Source organism: Macaca thibetana, chromosome X (assembly GCF_024542745.1).
Source record: "Macaca thibetana thibetana isolate TM-01 chromosome X, ASM2454274v1, whole genome shotgun sequence".
Classification (NCBI taxonomy): domain Eukaryota; kingdom Metazoa; phylum Chordata; class Mammalia; order Primates; family Cercopithecidae; genus Macaca; species Macaca thibetana.
The window spans coordinates 10302730-10320755 of record NC_065598.1 but is presented as its reverse complement, the minus strand read 5'-3'; the positions used below and the strand labels follow the sequence as shown (position 1 = coordinate 10320755).

At 38.3% G+C, this 18026-nt stretch overlaps 1 protein-coding gene across 1 annotated transcript in view; it reads left to right on the top strand.

Moving 5' to 3' along the window:
- Positions 1-15533: 15533 nt before the first annotated feature.
- The window catches only part of MID1 (midline 1), a 391573-nt gene continuing 389080 nt past the window's right edge, over positions 15534-18026 (top strand). Inside the window, exon 1 of the mRNA XM_050777270.1 lies at positions 15534-15956. The gene's annotated coding sequence lies outside the window, so the exon portion shown is untranslated. The remainder of the gene's footprint in view (positions 15957-18026) is intronic.

Below are 18026 nucleotides of genomic sequence, written 5' to 3'. Positions count from 1 at the left end.
ATACATATATATAATTGAATGTTAGTAGTACAAGCAGGCATATAAATGTAATACATTTGTAGCATTAGTTATCTGTGCGTAATTATTTTCTTCCTTCCCCTTCAGGCTCTGAGATGTGTAAAGGCACAGTGAAGTCCTGAATCATCCTTTGATCTTCCACAAGACTCAGTATCACTGATTAACTACAATTTGAATATAGTTCATCACTGAAGGAATGAGTGAGTGAATGAGAAAGTCAGCAAATGAGGCCATGGAGGTCACTTAAACCAGGGATCAGGTTTATAGAGGTCATGCAACACAAGATGGAATAGTCAAGCAAACCAAGTTTAGGGAGTTAGATAAAATTTCATAAGGCAAGGTCAACAAAGGCAGCTCTGACAAACTGTTCATTCCTGACTTTAGGCTGATGCTGGTCTCCACTCTGTCTGCCTCTTGAGAGTAGGTGACCTGGGAGCCCTTAAATAATTGCTAGTGTTAAAAGAGACTTCAATATTTTCAAGTATACCCAGCTCCTGTTTGAAGAGATACAGGGTAGAAGAATTACTTGGAAGGGGTAGGGCACACACTGCTACCTCCATTGCTATAATGTTTTACTCTTGTCAACAGACTTCCACATATATGCTCTTGAGTCAAGCACAGGAAGAAATAAATTTTGCTACTGAATTTGAAGCAATTGGCTATGGAAGCCAGTCTCCAGGGGTATTAAAACAAATGCCTAACAAAAGTTTATTATAAGGCGCTTGCTCTAACTGAACTCATTTCATCCTCAGAAAAAGCCTAAGAAGTAAAAATTAATATGCTTCCCTTTTTACAAGATGATGGAATCAAAGAGCCTTAACAAGTTTTAATGGCCTGCCCAGGGTCATTTGTCAACTTCTGAGTCTAATGTCTATGTTCTACTCATGACACAGCAGTTGTGGTATAGAGGGGTCTGATACATCATGAAAATATAAACCCACAGATTTTGATTCTAAGAAACTGACCCAAGTTGTGCTCATTATGGTTTTGCTTAAAATTAAAGTTTAAATTGAAATGATATCACTTATGTGTTCTTAAAAACCTGCCATGATTTACTTTAGATGATAGTGATTGAGGACCTACTGTGTGCAAGCCACTGGGATGAACATTTTATATATAGTTTTTTATTTCATCCCCATAGTTATCCTAGAGACAGGCATGATTCCCTTCTTCCTACAAGTGAAGAAACTAAGGCTCAGAAGCATTGAGTGACTTGCTCCAAATCATAAAATGAGTGGTGGAGAGAAAATTTAGACAGATTATCTGGTTCTGGAATCTACACTTTTACTAACTGCTCTCAATGGCCTCTCCTTAGTATTTGTGCCTTCATTCAACAAAATGCTTTGAAAACTTCCAGTGTACCGAGTACTCTTTTAGGTGCTCAAGATATAAATATAAAAATATGAGTCATCTTTTGAATATGTTATTCTTCAACATTTTTGGACTTAGCTATTTTAGTAAGTTCTATACTTGTAGGAAGTTTAAAACTTCCAGTCACATCATTAAGATGCAAAAGTACATTATTTCTCTATAACTAAACTCAGTTGAAGCCACTGTTTCCACTTAGCGTAAGAATTCTTTGTGAATTCAATGAAAAAGGTAACTTCTGGTTCGAAGTGTGGTTTATTTAGAGCTTAAATCCAGCCAACTTGAGAATTTCTCTTCTACTGACCTCTGTAGTTATCCTAGGAAGGGTGGTCTGAGTGTGGGGAGGAAGTGAGGGAAGGCTATTTCATTGGCAAAGCATGGGTATTTGATCTTCATCCCTTGATCTTCATCCCTGCTAATTTGTTTCCCACCCAGGCCCTGCAATTCAGCCTCATCCTTTCACTGGCCCCAGACTGAAATGTCCCACTCATAGCAGCCTCTGGGATGGGACCCTTTGTCTAGAGTAACACTACACACACCTCTTAGCAGGTTCCCAGCTCTCAAGTTCCAACCACTCTATCCACACCACTTATTGTGACACATGAACACCTCCAATTACCTTCTCATCAAGGAGTAGCCAAGGAAAACTTGGAGCCAGCCAGCTAAGACCTTTTCTTCATTTCTGCTCTGCTCTGGCTGCACCCTATAGGGGCAGGGCATCCCACAAAGCTATCTCTTCCCAGTCTTCCAGTTGGGACATAGAGCACAACTCTCTTTGCTTTCAGAAACCAAATCTTGTTGGTCCATTTTTTTAAATTCCTAAATCAGCTGGGGTTCTGACCGTTGATATTTAAAGAAACACTTTTTAAATTCAAGAAAATCCCATTTCTCCCTCAAAAAGTCCTAGTTCTTATATACCAAACAAGCTTTAGTTTTGGGATTATTATGATCTGCTATGGATTCACTAACTTAATTCAGTGAAACAATTAAATGTTGTCTGTTAATTTATGACATATTCTAAGCAGTATCCGAAAGCAGTGTTCACAGAAAAAGTTGGTTGCCACCAAGGATAATAGGTAGAAAACATATTCTCCCCTAGAGAATATGTATTTATTACATATTATTATAGTTTATTATTATGTTATACATACTACCATAGGTAATGAATGCTACCAGCATCTAGTGGGTAGTAGTGAGAGTCCAGGGATGCTGCTTAGCATCCTACAGTACACAGGGCAGCCCCCACCTCCTCACGCACACACACACACAACAAAGAATTATCTAAAGTGTCAGTAGTGCTGAGGTTGGGAAAATTTGAGATAGTTAAATGATAAATATACATGGATAGGTGATAGATACATAGATGCATAAAAATAAAGCTAGATATGGTCTAAGTCTCAAACACAGTGATAGGCAGAAAATAACCAGGGCATCCCTCATTGACAGCTTAACTTAACCTAAAGTCATTATGTGTCTTCAAAACTCAGAATTTCAGCCCTGTTTTCAGCCTATGTGCAAACCCAATTCTTTATTAGGAAGAATGAAGTTTGGCTTCTCCCAGGATTTATTGCCTTTCTAGCCAGCCTGCTTTTTTTTTTTTGTGGGGGCGGGGGGTGGCGTAAAACCACAAAAACATGCATTTCTAGGTGAAGTTAATTTTCTGGACAGAATACATAGTTCCTAGCACTGATAACAAATTCAGCAGGCTTAATCAGATTCAGATTTGGTATGCTGTTTTAGTGGAAAAGGAAAACAAATCTAAGAGGGCACTTTTGACCTTTGGCTCTTATTAAAGAGTTTATGTAATTTGCCACATTAAAGTTTAAATACAAGCTCATGAGAACTTCACATTTAAGATATGAAACTAATTCAAGAGGAAATATGCATCCCCCTGAGGTGTCTTCCAGATCTATCTCCCTACTCTCCCAGTTCCAACCCAACAACCATTATCAAAATCTCAATCAGTTTCTAAATAGAGATTTCTTTCCTGTAATATAGTATGTGGATTCTCTGATAAATATCAATAAAAGATTTTGAGACCTGGGTATAAGTATCCCATCCATGAAGTACATATTTGGACTGACTTAGGGCACACACTAATCAAATATCTTTGATTGGCTGTTAGTACCTCACACTTAACCTTGTCTAGACTATCCTGATATGTAGTTAATAGTGTTTCAAGTCAGTTGTTCGAAAACACCATAGAAAATGTAAGTGAGTACACACTGTCTGCAGAAATGCCTAGCATATGTTAATTTCAGTTAACTGTGGGGTTCAATGATCAGGAAATCTTCTGTGAAATACTGGGACTTCTTTCAAGAGGAGACCTTCTGAAGATTTTATATGTACAACTGTGAAAACTTAAACTAAACCTTACAGATTTTTTTTTTTTTTTTGGAGTTAAGTAAAATAGACTAACCTTTTACTCTTTTTTTTTTTTTGAAGGAAATCATTTATTTTATTCCTTTTCTTTTCTTTTTTTTTATTATACTTCAAGTTCTAGGGTACATGTGCACAACGTGCAGGTTTGTTACATATGTATACTTGTGCCATGTTGCTGTGCTGCACCCATCAACTCGTCAGCACCCATCAACTCGTCATTTACATCAGGTATAACTCCCAGTGCCATCCCTCCCCCCTCCCCCTTCCCCATAATAGGCCCAGGTGTGTGATGTTCCCCTTCCAGAGTCCAAGTGATCTCATTGTTCAATTCCCACCTATGAGTGAGAACATGCGGTGTTTGGTTTCCTGTTCTTGCGATAGTTTGCTGAGAATGATGGTTTCCAGCTTCATCCATGTCCCTACAAAGGACACAAACTCATCCTTTTTTATGGCTGCATAGTATTCCATGGTGTATATGTGCCACATTTTCTTAATCCAGTCTGTCACTGATGGACATTTGGGTTGATTCCAAGTCTTTTTATTGCGGCACTATTCACAATAACCTTACAGATTTTTAAAACAATTTTTTAATTTGTTTCCCATTATATCTGTTCCAAAGTAGACCAAAAACTAGATTGATTTCTAAACAGAAGTGTCTATTAGGAAGAAATCAAGGCCAATTCTAAATGTATCCTTCTGGCATTGGGACACTAGACAGTATGGGTTTCTCAAATAACAACTCCATAGCACATGACAGCTTTCTGTGTCAAAAGTTTGGTGGTCAGTCTTTGCCAAGGCTCCTGAAAAACTTGCTAACTCAAAGCTATTCATTTACACATGTGCAAACCCTTCCGAATCACATAGAAAAAAATACCTAACATTTAAAAATATAAAAAGGCAGAAAAGTTTCTATACTCTAGTGTATGTTTCCAACGTATATCAAGTTTCTGATTTCTTTTAAAGAATCATCCTTTTCTCTGATTTCTATAGCCTGAGAGAATAGCAGTCACATAACAAGGCCATTGAGCTCTAACACCTTCCTGGAAACCTCCAGTCTATTTCTGCACCTGTCTGTTTCTCTTTGCAGGTCCCTGTCTCTGTGCCTCTGTCCTTGCTTTCAATGTATCTTTTCTCCATCTTATTTTTCTTTATCTTGCCACAAGGTAAAACTAACGTGGTATACTGTTTGGTTGTTCTTGTGGGATTTTTTTAAATAACCTTTTAATTTTTGAATAATTTTAGGTTAATGAAAAAGTTACAAAGAGAATACAGAGAGATCCTGCATACCTTCAATTGACTACCCTTAGCTTACATTATGTGGTACATTGGTCACATTAAGATAGAACTTCAATGCATTACATTAAAAACTCCAGACTTTATTTGGATTTCTCCAGTTTTTTCCACAAATGCCCTCTCTTTCTCTTTCCTTCTTTCTTTCTTTCTTTTTCTCTCTCTTTCTTTCTCTTTCTTTCTGTTTTTTTTCTTTCTTTCTTTCTTTCTTTTTCTTTCTTCTTTTTTTATTTCGTGTGTATGACACAAAATCTCACTTTTGTCTCCCAGGCTGGAGTGCAGTAGCACAATCACAGCTTACTGCAGCCTCTACCTCCTGGGCTCAAGGCATTGTCCCACCTCAGCCTCTCCAGTAGCTGGGACTACAGGCACGTGCCACCAGGCTTAGCTAATTTTTGTATTTTTTGTAGCGATGAAGTGCTGGGATTATAGACATGAGCCACCATGCCCAGCATGCAAATGTTCTTTTAATGTTCCAAGATTTCATCAAAGGTACCACGTTGCATTTAGTTATCATGTCTCCTTAGGCTCCCCCTGAGATGTGACAGTTTCTTTGTCTTTTCATTTTCAAGACTTTGACAGTTTTGAGGAGGAATAGTCAGGTATTTTGTAGAATTTCCCTCCGATGCAGGTTAATCTGTTGTTTTCACATGATTAAACTGAGGGTATAGGTTTGAGAGAAAAAAAAACTGGTGGCGAAGGGCCCTTCTCATCACATCTAACAAGGGTATATGCTACCAACATCACTTATCACTGGTGATGTGTTCTTGTTTTTTAGTATCACTAAATGCCATTGTTTTTAATTTTAAAATGAGGCCAGGTGCGGTGGTTCACGCTGTAATCCTAGCACTTTGGGAAGGCAGGGCAGGCAGATCACTTGAGCTCAGGAGTTCAAGACCAACCTGGGCAACATGGCAAAACCCCGTTTCTACAAAAAGGTACAAAAATTAGCAGGGAGTATTAGCACACATCTGTATCCCCAGCTACTAAAGAGACTGAGGTGGGATGATTGCTTGAGTCTAGGAGGTCAAGGCTGCAGTAAGCCGTGATTGTACCACTGCACTCATACCAGTGTGGGTAACAGAGTTGGAGTTTGTCTCAAAAAAAAGAGAAAGTGGAATGTTTTCTATGTTTCACTAAAACATAAATTTGAAACTCTTCCAACCTTTAAGTAAGTTGCTTTTATCTACTCTAATATATGAATGTGTCTCTGACACATAGAATTTACCCAGTATTATTTGTTGAATGAATATCTCTATATCTGTCTCCGTCCTCATCTATACCATGGATCAAGCAGAGTCCATGAGTGGGAAACAGAAATTGTAGGCTGCCTAGGTGATAAACCATTTGAGAGTCCAACCACTGTTATCAATTTGGGCTTTAAAAAGTTCATTGAAAATAACTTTGGAAAACTGCAATATATTTTCATCTTCCTAAAAGACCATTCTAAGTTTTCATTTGGTTTTGATATTCAAATCTGATGTTTTAAACAGTTCTAATGAAGTGAGAAGTAAGCATGTAAGAGGTAATAAATACAGACCTTGGGAAATGGGGTGGTGCTTTGGAATTATTATTGGAAAATTGCTCATTTTCATTGCTCTTTGAAGATTTTTTGACCACGTGGTTATGTGCCATCTCATTAAATAAGAAACGCTCAACAACATCATCTTAGGCCATTTGGCCTAGCCAAATGGAAAGAGGCAGCCATTCAGGAGATTTGTTTTATTTTCTCTGTATCTTGATGAGTTTTCATGCTTTACCCAAAGCAGTGAGTTTTACATTGCTGACAGACACAATTCAAAGATGTAAAGTAAAGTGAACTGTTTAAAAATTCAACTTGCTTTATTTTGCAGAATGTGCATTCACTCAAAGCTAAGTATAAAAGGCCAAAATAATTGCTAGCCTATGCCGATGGCACTGGCGGCTTTGAGAATGTTGTGAAGGTAAGTCAGCCTTTCTTGTGCCACTCATACAGAAAATGTATTGGCCGCTGCAGAGAGATGAGGGAATCAAGGCTGACCTGAAGGGATAAGAATTTCTTTTACTTCCTATTTCTTCTACATTATTGTTAATTATTTTAAAATATGTGGGCATTTTGCTAGTAATTAAAGGCCAAAAATCCCTTTTTGGGGATTTTGCCTTTTTTTGTGGAGAAAGAGGGAAAATCTGTAATGCTAGTCTTTTGTTTTGAGAACTAACATTCTTCCCTAAAAAGGTACAAAATACCTTCTCTCCAAGGCTGACAATGGGTCCAGAATACAGATAATAGGTCTGTGAGGGAAATATGAACAATTTCTTGCCTTAGCTTCTCTTTCGGTTCAAAAAGATATTAAGAAAACCGTGACATGAAGAGCTTTTGCAAGGAATCAAACACCTAAAAATCACCGTAAAATAGAATTTCAAAAATAAACTCCTCAGGACAATTCAGATACTAAAGCAGATTTGGTGTTTGGGTTCTTGCACACTGAATTGCAAAGGAAAGGTTTCTTAAGATAAGCATTTGTGTTTCGAATTTCCCCCACTTGGCTCTTTATGATAACAGCTTTCGTAAATAGCATAGCAGTTGAAACATTTATTATTGGAACAGAAATGCAATTACATGCAGATGTTGTCCTGTGATTCATTGCTTTGTGCTACATACATTTTCAAGCTGGAGAAAGAACAAGCAGGTCATCAAGTAAATGCTGTAGGCTGAGCTCCACTTATTCTCCTGACTTGAGTTATCTAATCTCTTTTGTGAGTGTTGCCACAATCTAGGCCTCTGTGGCCCTCCTTGGCAGCCTGTTTCATTGTGAAATTACTCCAACTACCATCAAAAATTTCTTTTCATCCAACACAAATGTTCTTTACTTAAACCAAACCTGGTTCTTCCTCCAACATTCCTGATCCAAGGCGTATAAAATGACTGCCACATTTGTTTTGTTTTTCAAGTTTGTCATTGTTTTCTACTTTTCATCTAGGTGAAATTTGGCTGTTTGGTTTTGTTTTTCTTTGGCAATGAATGAACTCTGTTAGTGCCAGATAGTGATAAGAGCTATGAAGGAAGTAAAATGGGTAAAGTGATGTGGAAGTACTGCAGGTGGGATGGATGGCAAGGTCAGCAATGTCAGTCATGGTTGTCATGGGCAGCCTCCTACCAGAGAAGACGTTTGCATAAACTCTGAGGACTGAGGCACTAGCAGTGAAGATGGCAGGTATATTTGTTTTCTATGGCTGCTGTAAAAAATTGTCACAAATTTGGTGGCCTAAAACAGGCCCAATTTATTTTCTTCTGTTTTGGGGGTCAGAAGTACAACACAAGCCTAACTGAGCTAAAATCAAACTGTTAGCAGGGCTATGTTTTTTCTGGAGGTTCCAGGAGAGATTCTGATCCCTTTCGTTTACCAGTTTCTAAAGGTGGTCCACATTCCTTAGATCATGGCCCCTTCTTCTATCTTCAAAGCCAGCAATGGCTGCTGGAGTCTTTCTCATATCACATCACTCTGAAACTGATTCTTCTGCCTGTCCCCCTTCTACATTGTAACAACCTTGTGATGACATTGGGTCCCCACAGATAATCCGGTATAATCTTCTTATGAAGTCAGTTTATTAGCAACCTTAATTCCATCTACAACCTTAATTTACCATTGCCATGTAACATTACATATTCACAGGGTCCAGGGATTAGAATATGGACACCTTTGCGAGGTAATGATTCTACCTGCCACACCAGGGAGAGCGTTTCAGGCAGTGGGAAGGACATGTGCAAAGGTCCTGATGTCTGAACAAAATGGGTATGTTGGAGAAAGAGAAGGAAGGTGGTGGCTAGACACAGTGATATAAGATTAGTTTGGAGGGGCTGACAGAGGTCAGATTATGGGGAGCTCTCTGGGCAATGGTAAGAAAACTAGATTACATTCTAATTGTAGGAGGATACCACTCAAGGTTTTAAGCAAAGAAGTAGCATGATCTAATAAATATTTATTTATTTTTATTTTAATAGGTTTTTCGGGAACAGGTAGTGTTTGGTTACATGACTAAGTTCTTTAGTGCTGATTTCTGAGATTGTGGTGCACCCATCACCCAAGACGTGTACGCTGTACTCAATGTGTGCTCTTTTATCCCTCACTTTTCTCCCACCCTTCCCCACCGAGTCCCCAGAGTACATTGTATCATTCTTATGCCTTTGTCACCCTATAGCTTAGCTCCCACTTATGAGTGAGAACATAACGATGTCTGGCTTTCCATTCCTGAGTTACTTCACTTAGAATAATAGTCTCCAACTCCATCCAGGTTGCTGTGAACGCCATTATTTCTTTCCTTTTTATGGTTGAATAGTATTCCATGGTGTGTGTGTGTGTGTGCGTGTGTGTGTGTGTGTGTCACATGATAAATAGTTTTTAAAGGTGACTTTGGCAGTTCTATGAAGAATAGACTGTAGCAAGGCAAAAGCAGAAGTAGGGAAGACAATTAAAAAAGCTATTGTAACAATCTAGTTCATAAGTTCTCACTCAGAGTCAGTTTTGACCACTAGGGGACATTGGGCAATGTCTGAAGATAACTTTTGGTTGTCTTGACTTTGGGTGGGGGTGCAATTGGATTGTCATCTAGTGAGTAGAGACCAGGGATGCTGCTAAACACACTGCAATGCACAGGACGGCAACCCCCACAACAGAGAATGATCCATTCCAACACAGTTGAGGTTAAGAAACTTGTCTAGGCAGGAGCCGATGCTATCTTGGACTAGGATGGGGTGGAGGTGATGATAAGAAGTGGTCGGAATCAAGAATTCAGGAGCATTTGGACCAACTCACTCATAACTATGATTCAGCTTTCTGACCTTTATCTAAGGAGGGAGATGCTATGGATTGGCTGCAAACCAGATTGGATTGGAGAATGTAAGGCTATGGGAACACCTGGGGAAGGGAAGGAGAAATGGCATATAGAGTGCTGGGCTTTCCTTGAGGCAATCCAAAAGACACACCACAGGACTTCCATGTATGGGCTATGGTATTGTGTTTGTTATTCCATTCATCCTCACTTTTTTAACGAATACCTCCAGGCATTGCATTCCTATGTGCTTCTTTTTCCCAGCTCCTATGTACTTTGGGTTTATCATGATCTAGGACTGTGAACGCCAGGAACCTGGGTCCTATTTTCTTCTCCATCACCACTAGCTTGGTGACATTACAGAACTGACCTAACCTTTCCTCGTTTTCATTTTTACCTATGTCTAATGAAGGCAACATTTGCTTTATTGACCTCGGCTAGTATTGTGACTTTTCTTCCCTTTAATTTCATTATTGTAATTATTCTCTAGGTTCTATTATATTTTTTTCATCATTAATATATTTCCCAAAAAGACAATATAGTTGAGAAATATTTGAAAAATTGAGATGGTAAATTATATTTCAGATGTATTTCCATGACATTTTCAAGAAGTACATATTCCAATTCTTTTGGAATATTTAATAAGGAGACTGGTGTATTAACATTTTTTGTTAATTTAATTTAATTTCATTCACTACTTTATTCACTAGCACCTGTGTGGAAACAATATTAAAGGAATCTGAGCAATAGGAAAATGACCAAAATAAGGCCTTTCCTGCCTTCTAGGCAGTTTCAGTCAGTTTGAGTCCCTTACCATTCTGAGACACTTTGTATAATGTAGAGAGCAGGGGTCTGCAAAGGATGGCCCAGGTCAGCTGTCTAGTTTGATAAAGTTTTATTGGAATACAGCCATGCCCATTCATGTATGCATTGTTTATGGGTGCTTTGGATCACAACAGCAGAGTTGAGTAGCTGCAACAAAGACATAATGATTGGCAAAGTTGAAAATATTTACTCTCTGGCCCTTTGCAGAAAAAGTTTGCTGACCCCTGATCTAGAGCACTTAGTCTTTAGGAAAATTCTCTTTTCACTTCTGAATGTGCTCTGATTTCTTATTTCTTAAAATGTGGATCCCCAATGAAGCAGTATTCTGAGAAGCACCTATTTTCCAGTGCATCCAAGATTAAGACCACCATATTTTAAAATATATCCCAACAGCCTTTATAAGTAAAAGTGCTAAACTGCCAGCCTATATTCAACTTGCAGGCTGTTACCTCAATATAGTTATTTTCTTCTAACATATATTTTCTATACCTTTAATTCCAACCCTCTATTTATCTCTGTTGAACATAAGCTCCTTTCTTAATGTCATTTTAATCCTATTCTTCAAGGTCATTTTGAATTATAATAGAATTCTCTGAGGTGTCAGTTATCCAATTTGGCACCGTCTGCAAATTAAATCAACTTGTCTTTTATTTCATCACCCAAGTCACTAATAGAAAGGGTCAATTAAGCAGGCAGACTCAATACTCCTTATGGCATAATGACTGGCATTTTAAGTTCAGAAATGACTGATTAGATCCAATTTCCCTAAGAGCAGAGACCTAAAGGTGGACTCAAAGATTATCAGTGGTTCTGGTGGAATCTTGAAGGAAATAGTAATATTTAGAAAGGATGTCCTGGACAGCCCACTTTGGGCTAGACTTTGCAGAACCTTGCTCTCTCTTGACATTATAAGTGTCCCAGAAGAGTAAGGTACTCAAATTGACTGTAAGGCCCTTTTATAGTGCTTTCCACACAGGTGCTAGTGGATAAATTGGTGAAATAAAATTAACTTAGCCAAAATGTTACTCATCTTCAGCTGGCTGATTTGTCATAGTTGTCAGGTAATCATTTTTCATGTATCTTGATTCTCCTCTCTTTCTTTGAAGTTAAGCAGAGCCAGAGGACTCGCTTTGGCCAACAAGAGGCTAGTGGATGTTTAAGGGTCACTTATGGGGTAAAGTTTTGAAAATACAGCACATAATTCACAAAATCCCTGTTTCCTGTATCAGCAACAGTGAAAGTACATGTTAAAAAGAACCTTCAGCAGCCTGGGTTCCTGAGTGGCTATGGATAGGTGCGCCCTCCCTGTTGGCCTATGTAAACATGTGGCATGAGCGACAGATTCACTTTTGTTTTAAGCCACTGAGATTTGGAGCTTGCTTGTTACCAGAGCATATCCTTATTTATTCTGACTGACACAGCTACTGGACATTGAAACATTTTTTCTAGAAAGCATTTTTATTAAAGCCAGGGATCATTCTTTATCTCCGTGTATCTTTTTCTATGTCTATCTTTCACAGAACCTCATTCATAGTATGTACCAATTAAATGTTTCTTGCACAGAAGTGAATTAACAATGGATTGGCTATCTGATAACTGATTACAATATTTAGGAAATTTTTCTTATGCTTTTCTGTCACTTCTTTATGTGCAGAATTAATAATAAAAATCACTCCATTGTCCATCCAGCTTCCTGAGCATCTTCAAGATGCTTTCAAGTTGCATGTAATTGTCCTCCTCAGTTGTTAGATAAAAGGACATTGTCTTGATAGGGCTGATGCATCAAGTTTTCCCCAGTATTTATCTGATTTGGCTCAGCCCAGGTCTACCCAGTCTAATCATGGTAAGGTCCACCTCAGATTAGTAAGAGTAACTTGCACTAACTACAGTGAAAGCTGTTGCTTGGACAACATTCATTTATTAATATTGCTATATTTATATGGAACTTCAGCTAGACATTCTTGTGTTGTGAGAAATTTAGGGAAACATTCGATTTTCACATCCCATAATATAGATATACACAGTCTTTTCTGTAAGACTGTAAGCTCCCTGAGGGTGGGGAACATGCCAAGCTTGTTTATGGCTTTACTCCTAGATGTGGCAGAATGACTGGACCATAAGCAACGTCAACAGATATATGAAGAATGATTGAAAAGAAATCTCCTTACGTACTTTCAGTAATCTAATATGTTGAGCCATTTTCACTTCCACTTTGGAGGTGAAGCTCAGAAACATGTATCCAAGGTCACACATCCAAGAGATGGAACTGAAATTGAAATATCTTTGGACTCTGAGGCATCTGCTCTTTTTTGGCTACTGTGGTACACTCAGGGTGTATAGAAATAGTGAGCTTTCTGGAGTCTGATGGAGTGAGCTTTAAATTGCAGCTCAACTACTCATTAGTTACATATCATTAGGAATTTCTGAACTCTATCCCCTGATGTTTTCTTTAAACCACAATGATATTTTCTCCCCTTCAAATAAGTCTTGTATTTTATTTAGTTTCCCATAAGTGCTATTTTTTGGCATGGTGTAATTATTTAGCTGTAAGTACTCTTTCACTAGGGTTCTCTATGGTTAGGTTGAATTCATGTTGCTTCAGTGATCCAGACTTTCCCAAACCATTTCTTGAGGCCTCTAAAATGCATTTAGCAGAGGATTGTATTTCCTCTTTGAAATATGCTATTTTGAGATCCAAATTTCATTTTGACCTTCCAATTCAACAATTATAGCCTATGATATTTTGTGTTTAAAGCCTAAATGATTTGCTTAGAATTGTAAGAACAGGCCAGGCACAGTGGCTCATGCCTGTAATCCCAGCACTTTGGTAGGCCGAGGCAGGAGGATCACCTGAGGTCAGGAGTTTGAGACCAGCCTGGCCAACACGGTGAAACCCCATCTCTACTAAAAATACAAAAAGTAGCTGGGCGTTGTGGTAGGTGCCTGTAATAACAGCTACTAGGGAGGCTGAGGCAGGAGAATTGCTTGACCCCAGGAGGCAGAGGTTGCTGTGAGCCGAGATCGTGCCACTGCACACCAGCCTGAATGACAGAGCAAGACTCCATCTCAAAAAAAAAAAAAAAGAAAAGAAAAAGAAAAAGAATTCTAAGAACAAATTTGGAGACCAGCTTAAGGCATTTAGAGGTTTAGCCTGCCCTGGGAAAAAAAAATGCATTCTTTGTCTTGCAACAACATGTTAATAAAGTCTAAAGTTTCTACATAAACAGAACTTGCTTCAGTGGGAATTATGAGGACACAAAGGGTGCAGATCATAAATGGACTATATTAGTGAAAGCCATTTACCTAGCATGGTACAGAGTTTCATTTAAGATTAATGAAAACCCAGTAAGTAGAAAACACTGATATTCTTCCAGTGGAGGAATCAGGATGAGTCTTAACTTGATACAATAGAAATGTGAGTACTGTGAACAGAAAAATGTGTGCAATATTTGCCAAGTTATATTTTCATAATATTTTATAACCCAAATTTATATTCAATAAAAATACACTCTCTATCTCATTTTATGATCTTTCTGGAGACATTTAAAGGGAGTCATGTTAGCAGTAAGTTATGACTTTATAAAAAGTATTTTAATAAGTTTGTATATTGCATTTAAATTCTCTGGACATATGATTATTAAAAATTATATTTGAACATGGAAAATTGCCATTTTAATGTTCTTCTGTCTCTTAAAGTTGATTCTATTTTGGGAAATGCTATTGGAGTTAAATTCTTTATCTGGGGTTTTGGATTTGCCAAAAACTGATCATGAGACTTTGGACCAATCACTTTATCTCTGTAAGCCAAATTTATTATTGTGAAGAGGAAATACTACACACTTCACAGTGTTCCTACAGAGATAAGAAGAGAAATTGTATGCAAAAGTCTTTGCCCAGTGGAAATTGCTATCCAAAAATAGTTATCCTTCCTGGCAGTGCAATTTTTGTTCCTTACTCATCTCAGCAGAAGCTCTTTGACATTGGTTTGTGTTGGTGCTCACTTAGGTGGCATCTGAAGATTCATTTTCTCGCTTGTCTTAAGCAGAGACCTAAAACAGCCTTGAGCTATTTTTAATAATGTTGCCACTACTCAACGAGCAGTCAACCCATGGATGAAACAAAAACAAGTGTTTTGTTTTGAGATAGGTCCTTTTTAGCAGACAATCTTCATCTCTAGTACATAGGAAAGTCTCAAGTCTCTATATTGTCTTCAGTGGAATTGGCTAGAATTTTTAAAAATTATTACTTTACTAGGTGGTAGATAAAATGTAAGGGGAAGAGCTATAGAGTTCTTTTAAAGATATATTTTCTTGTCTTCTTAAATCAAGGAAGTTGTTTAAAAATGTTTACATCCAAGTATGCAAATTCGCAAGTCTTAGATTTCTTTCCTGAAACCATCAAATAACACATCAGCATGCGGGCTTAGGAGGGTTGTTACTGGAATAGATGTCATTATCTATCATTTTGCCCATCAAAAAATACAGTAGTGATTACTGCATTGTAAAGGGAGAAAACTCAAAATGATTGTTTTGCATTATCTACCAAAGGCCTGGGAAAGTTGAATAAGTGTTCATTACTATGCTCAAATAAGGCATTTGAGCCTTACTTGATGGAGGTTTATTCACATTCTCTTTCTGTCACATGTTCTATTTACTTCTTTGAAAATAATCTCAAGTTCAATTACTCTGGTTTTAAAAACATGAAAGACAACTTATAAAATGCTACACTTTTTTCCCCTACAATGCCTTCAGATAATATAAGGCTGGTCACAGCCCATGATATAAAATACTAGCTGTTGACTCACAGTTACACTACAAGGGCCAATTTTACAGACTGCCAGGATAAAGATGATTTTAATTAAATTGCACAAATCCTTTTGTACTGCAACCAAACCCCTACGCAGGCTGACCGACTCTGAGCCATTCTGGCGTGTGTAGAGTTAACCAGGTTACCAGGATTCCTAGTTAACTTCTTTCACCAGGAATGCAATTCATGTTTACCTATATAAGGAAACCTGTTAGACTGACCTGAGTTTGGCGGATTTTCGCGCTGACTGAGAGGCGTGTAAGCACACACCCTGGAGAGGGGGAGTGATTCTGAGCTGGACAGAGCAAGCTTCCTGAACGCCCCAGCCATTCAGCTGATCCGAGGCAAAGAGCCGGCACTTGCCCCAGACCAGCCTGCTTGGAGGACCTACAGGTTTGTCTCTTCCAGATCACAACTGAGGAACAAAAACCCCTGTCCTGGGAAAAATGGGGAAGCCGGTGAGTCTTACCACTCTCTCTCTGCTTGCTTCTGCTAAGTGGCACGCCTGTCTGCTCTCACCCAGGAAGCAAAGTAAGAGGCGTTGCTCAGCCTCTAACCCCACAACTCCTTCCTGAACAAATACAATGCTTTGCGAATACCTCCAGACAACTTTTCTGCCTGTTTTGCACACCAAGAATCCACAGAGGGAATGATTTTTAGCACTTTAGACATTCCAGAGAGTGTTTTTCCTAGGCAAGCGTTTCTATACTATCGTGATGAGCAAACTTTCTCATCTTTGTTACACTCTAAAACAGTGGAAATTAGCCTTGGGGTGCTTTGTGAGGAAGGCTGAGTCCCCAAGGAAGTGATAGTAAATCTAAATGGGGTTCTTAAAACCACAGGCAGTGTGATGGTCTACAAAAGCCTAATTTGTCACTAAAAAGGCAGTCTGAAGGTATCATTTTTCATTCACACAGCAGCAAAATCCCTGCGTCCTGCATATGTAATAAAGGACACCTTCTGAGACACTTAGGAAAAATAGAAGCCGAGCTGGCCTCTTTGTTCTAGACAATGTAAAGAAGCTCGCTCTTGTGTTTTGACAAGGAGCGTATGTCTATTTTTATATATGGCGAGAATGGTGTATAAAGGCTTTATGTCAAAGGTATTGTGGTCACTTGAGTCAAAATCTGGCTATATTCTCTATGTGTACAAAAATCTCAATCTGAATGTAATTAAACATGGAAATGTGAAATTGTTTAACAGACTTGCAGGGAAATTTTAGTTATATTTGGGAACAGCCAATTATAAGAGACAACTGGGAAAGGAAAAAAATTGTTTCAACTGAGTTCTGGGGCAGAGGTAAAACTTTTGCAAAGAAAGTCAATTTTTTGTAGCTGTCAAAAGTGATTTGGAATCAGGTAAAAAATTTTATTTTTATTTTTTCGTGGTGATGTGGTTTTTTGAGTTGAATTAACTTGGATAATTGTGTTGAATGATTTGACTGCTCGTCTTTCAAAGGAATACTGTTGTTTTCTGTCATATACAAACTTAATCCTGAGTTTGGGGAGCAGGTTTGTGCTACTGACTGTAACAAGTGGCACAAAGACTCAATTTCAGATTTCTGATATTATGAAATTAATTACTTAAGTTAATTTAAAGAAAAGTAATCAGTGCAAACAAGCAGATTTGAGAAAATGACCACCTTTTTAAAAAATGCAAGTGATAGTCCATTTCCTAGTGAGACTATTGATTTCATACAGGCATTGGCAACTGCCTAGTCATAGGGACAAAAGCTATGGCCAATTTTCTCTAGGATCTTTGACTCTAGAAAGCATAACTTTCACAAGGACACAGTTTAAATGAAACTTGTTCACCTCCGTGAAAATGAAACATAGAAAAGCACCGTGTATAATACAATGGACATTTTAGTAAATAAAATTCTTAATAGCACAAGCAGCAGAACAGAAGGGACAATGCAAATGTTTTAAAGTTTATCTCCTCAGTGCTGCTCGGAAAAATATGAGTCTTGACATTCTGTTGCTGTCAATGGGAGTCAGCAACCCAGGAGACACAAAACACTATTTTAGAATATACAGTTAATAACAGATGGTTTAATACCAGGTTGTCTCACCCTGCCGATGAGATGGCCCCAAGCCAAATCAGCCAGCACGTCTGCCGTTTTTCCTGTGAGTTGATATGTACATAGTTATTATGCACTAATTACACTAACAGCCAAGGGAATATATAACCAGAAAGACAGATAAGTCTCCTGGGGTAGGGAGGGCAAGGGGGCGGTGTATGCATAGGGTTTTTAGATCTCATGTTTAGAATTATCCTTACCAGTGGCATATGAATTATTGCAGATGACTGGGAGTCTCACGGCTAGAATCTACTCATCCCTGGCTCCTCAGCAGCCTGTTTGGGGGTAATAATATTGTTTATGGTATTTAACAGTTTAGTGTTAACAAAGTTCCAGGAGGATTCCTTCTTAAAGATTAAAGTTTTTCCAGTGTCTGAACTAATCCTCCAATTAAAGACAGTTAGGACCTATATTGTTGCATTGACCCTTTTCGAGTCACAGTACTGTG